Source organism: Triticum aestivum, chromosome 5A (genome assembly GCF_018294505.1).
Source record: "Triticum aestivum cultivar Chinese Spring chromosome 5A, IWGSC CS RefSeq v2.1, whole genome shotgun sequence".
Taxonomy (NCBI): domain Eukaryota; kingdom Viridiplantae; phylum Streptophyta; class Magnoliopsida; order Poales; family Poaceae; genus Triticum; species Triticum aestivum.
In genome coordinates this window covers 47,144,350-47,148,952 of record NC_057806.1, presented here as the reverse complement: position 1 = coordinate 47,148,952, position 4,603 = coordinate 47,144,350, and the positions used below count along the sequence as shown (strand labels likewise).

The following is a 4,603-nucleotide window of genomic DNA, read 5'->3' as shown; positions in this document are numbered from 1 at the left end:
TATCCCCTTTTGATCGTCATTCTTGGAGGTATGCAGTGGCTCGAGGGATGAGTGGAACGTTTCTGCGATGGAGTGGCGTTATAGGTGATGCATCGATGGTGTGGAGTCTCGGCGGCGTGGCGCAGAAGGCTCTCAGTGGCGGTTGTGTCAGGCTGGACAAGCGTAAGGAGGTGGCGTTGTCTGGCGTCGTGGCAGCATTCACGACAAGCCTGGCAAGGTCAATGTGTCAGTACCTGTTCTAAAGATGGATCGGCGGAAGCCGGTGGTGGCAGTCTCTTGAGCGTGTGTAAGCGGTGCCCACTGAGAGTCCGCTTGACCAGTTTGTGCCCCCGACTTGATGTTGGGAGGCTTGGTTTACTCCTTCGATTTTAGATGTTGGTTTTTGGTGTGATGTCTGGGCATGCGACCCTGACGATGTGCACTTTTATCAAGTTGATAGGAGTATCGACGGATGTTGCCAGCAAGGTGGCTTCAGACTTATTGATGTATTACTTTGTAAGATTTCAATGAGCAATTAGTAAAATAGATGTGTGCATCACCCGATGCAGAGGCCGGGGTCATCTTTTTTTTTAAAAAAATGCACTTTGGCAGCCCCATCCACCTATTATTGAGTTGGATGTATTTTGGCAGCCCCAATGAATAATTAGTAAAATAGATGTATTTCAATGTGTATTCGTAAGTGTGTCTTTTCTCAGGTATACATTTTTAGTATTTTTTTTTACGTCGCATTTTTAAGTTTTGTCAAGATGCCCGGGTGAAAGTTTCAATCCACACACGCGAAGATTTTTTTTTTTTAAAGACACGCGCGCGAAACGAAAAAAAAACATTGAAATAGCTCACGCAGCACGAAGCCACGATCTCAACTTCCTCTAACCACTCCCTGGGCCGTCGTGAACCTCGCCACCGCCCAGCTTAGCCTCATCCATTCCACATCACCTATGGCCGGGGAGCCTTGAGCCGTTCTCCGCCCAGATCCCGTCTCTCAGCCGTTCTGGCAGCGGCCAACAGCACTCGGCAAGTTACGGTGCTAGGTCAGTGCCTCCTTTATCTGTCTCCCCTGGACTTCCTCTCTCACCTCGCCTTAATCTCTTATTTTTATTTTCTTCGTGCAGCAAAGTACGGCGAGCGGTGGTGGCGGGAAACGGCGAGTGGCTGCGCATGGTGTTGTGGGAGTGGTGGTGGTGGCGGCAAACGGCGAGCGGCGGCGGCACGGGCTGATGGGCTAGCGGGGGCTGGGGTCCAGGGCTGATGGCCGAGCGGCGGGGCGTGCTAATGAGCGACCGGCGCCGTGGGCTGATGTTCTGCGCTGATCAGTTCTCTAGCGAACAGCCGCCCGAGGCAAGGTCTTCTCCCCACCTAGCCAGAAGTTTGATCCTTCCGAAGAGGTACCGTATCACCATAATGAAATCCCATCCATCTCCTTTTTTTTAATTCATACATGCTGGAGTACATATGTTTCCATTCATCTGGATTTTTCTACGAATCATTGTCTGAGCAGATCGCTCGTTTCAAAAATTGTCCAAGCAGATCCCGTCCACCAGTGAGATCGCCAAATTCTGGTAGTTGTACGTACCACCTCTTTGGTTCCATCGTACCAAATTACTCGCCAGTAATAATACTAGTACTTATCTGCAATCTAAGGTTTCAACCCAAGATAATCTAGTCTGATTGATTCTGAATGTCAAATCCTTGCTAGCTAGGATGTCAAATATGTACGAGTCACAGAACTATGCTGGCAAAACAACTACGTACAAACAAGGGAATAGTACTAGCTTAGCTTCGTACAACTACTTGTTCCCTAGAAGATATTCTTGGATCTTGTGCGTGTGTTATGTTTGTTGGGCTGGTGCATACCGAGACATGTGTGTGTAGGTCAGGGGGGAAGATAGAAGGGGGAAACACATCAATTGTGCATAAAAGGTGCAAAACAATACAGTCGTTTTATTTTTCTTGTTCATGTTGACTTTTCAGTTTCTATTCGCAAGATGTATGGTTGAAAAAGGATTGAAATATTGGTGTGACACTAATAATTCTTACTAAGATGTGATTTCTATATCAATGTGATGATTCCTGAACAAGTAAGTTTGTTCCCTCTAGCTCAATTAAATTCCAGCCCATTATATCATTGTTCATCTCTCTTATAACTTCTTAGGTATTGGGAAGTAATATTGGAGATAAATCGAGTTGTGATAATGCTCATGATACTAATAATGACGATGGTATCTATGGCAATATGGGAGATTATATATATGGTGAGGAGCCTTATGATCAGTACGACGATAATGGTGATGAGTCTGATGATCTTCGAGTCATGCAACAAAGTAAAGTTATGAAGTTCATTGAAAATTAGCTTATGCGAAATGCTTGGACCATTATATCTTAGTTACCATTTTGTTTTGCATGGGACACTTCTTAGATGCATCACTATGGTCATTGTAATATTGATTCAACTCATTAGACATTTTATACTTTTTGATGTTATGCTGAATATAATATATTTTCTTTGGTCATTTGTAGTTGTGTGATTATGAGATGTATTTGAAATGCCAATATTTTGAAATACTATCATCGTGAATCACAATTTCTTGGTATACAACAACCCTCGATGCAAGCAATTTGTAAGGGTGACATATTTCCTATGGTGCAACAAACATCTTGGGTAAGCAATATATCCACGGGAACTTCAAAACGTTGGTGAATTTATCAATTGATGGTGCTGGCAACCTCTCAACTAAAAGAATCCCTGAAGGGTTCTATGGACCCTGGGTAATCATACTAACTGACGGTTTGCCACACCTCTCGATTACAAATAACCTTGACAGTCAAATATACCGTCGACTATTAAGAAAATTGACGGGAAGCAATAACCGCAGGAAAATCAATATCCGACGGGGAACCGTCGACTATAAGCGTCGTCCAACTTCTGATGACCAAATTATGTCTAACGGTTCACCGTCGGCCTATTACCGTAGGAAACAATTTTATCTGACGGTACTGTCGGCTATAAGTGTAATGGCCGACGAAGGAAGGCCGACGGGAGATAGCTGACAGTGACCCGTCGGTCATTAGAGTATCCAACGGTGAAGTTAGATATCCGACGGTGATTGGACCCTCGGCTATAATGGAAAATCTAGTAGTGTAATGGGTGTCTGTTTCTCCAGCTTTAGTTGAATTGAGTTTGACTACACCCGGTCCTTGTTGAAGGTTAAAACAACACACTTGATGAAAAATCGTTGTGGTTTTGATGCATAGGTAAGAACGGTTCTTGCTAGCAGCCTGTAGCAGCCACATAAAACTTGCAACAACAAAGTAGAGGACGTCTAACTTGTTTTTGCAGGGCTTGATGTGATGTGATATGGTCAAGACGTGATGATATATAAATTGTTGTATGACATGATCATGTTTTGTAACAGTTATCGGCAACTGGAGGAGCCATATGGTTGTCGCTTTATTGTATGAAATGCAATCGCCATGTAATTGCTTTACTTTATCACTAAGCGGTAGCGATAGTCGTGGAAGCAATAGTTGGCGAGACGACAACGATGCTACGATGGAGATCAAGGTGTCAAGCCGGTGACAATGGTGATCATGACGGTGCTTTAGAGATGGAGATCAAAGGCACAAGATGATGATGGCCATATCATATCACTTATATGGATTGCATGTGATGTTTATCCTTTATGCATCTTATTTTGCTTAGTACGGCGCTAGCATTATAAGATGATCTCTCACTAAATTTCAAGGTACAAGTGTTCTCCCTGAGTATACACCGTTGCTACAGTTCATCGTGCCGAGACACCAGGTGATGATCGAGTGTGATAAGCTCTACGTTCACATACAACGGACGCAAGCCAGTTTTGCACACGTAGAATACTCGGGTTAAACTTGACGAGCCTAGCAAATGCAGATATGGCCTCAGAACACTGAGACCGAAAGGTCGAGCGTGAATCATATAGTAGATATGATCAACATAGTGATGTTTACCATTGAAAACTACTCCATCTCATGTGATGATCGGACATGATTTAGTTGATATGGATCACGTGATCACTTAGATGATTAGAGAGATATCTATCTAAGTGGGAGTTCTTAAGTAATATGATTAATTGAACTTAAATTTATCATGAACTTAGTCCTTATAGTATTTGCATATCTATTTGTAGATCAATTGCTCGCATATAGCTTCCCCATTTTATTTATGATATGTTCATAGAGAAAACTATGTTGAAAGATGTTAGTAGCAATGATGCGGACTAGCTCCGTGATCTAAGGATTATCCTCATTGCTGCATAGAAGAATTATGTCCTTGATGCACCGCTAGGTGACTGATACGTCTCCAACGTATCTATAATTTTTTATTGTTCCATGCTATTATATTATCTGTTTTGGATGCTTAATGGGCTTTAATATGCACTTTTATATTATTTTTGGGGACTAACCTATTAACCGAAGGCCCAGTGCAAATTGCTGTTTTTTGCCTATTTTAGTGTTCCGCAGAAAAGGAATATCAAACGGAATCCAAACGAAACAAAACCTTCGTAAGGATCTTTTTTTGGAACAAACGCAATCCAGGAGACTTGGAGTGGAGGTCAAGGAAGCAACG

General features: G+C 42.8%; 1 long non-coding RNA gene across 1 annotated transcript; it reads left to right on the top strand.

Moving 5' to 3' along the window:
• Nucleotides 1–854: 854 nt before the first annotated feature.
• LOC123106537 (uncharacterized) lies at nt 855–2,562 on the top strand. The gene is made up of 3 exons (XR_006451380.1): nt 855–1,031; nt 1,113–1,385; nt 1,972–2,562. It is a non-coding gene; the product is annotated as an uncharacterized lncRNA (long non-coding RNA).
• The last annotated feature ends 2,041 nt before the right edge of the window (nt 2,563–4,603 follow it).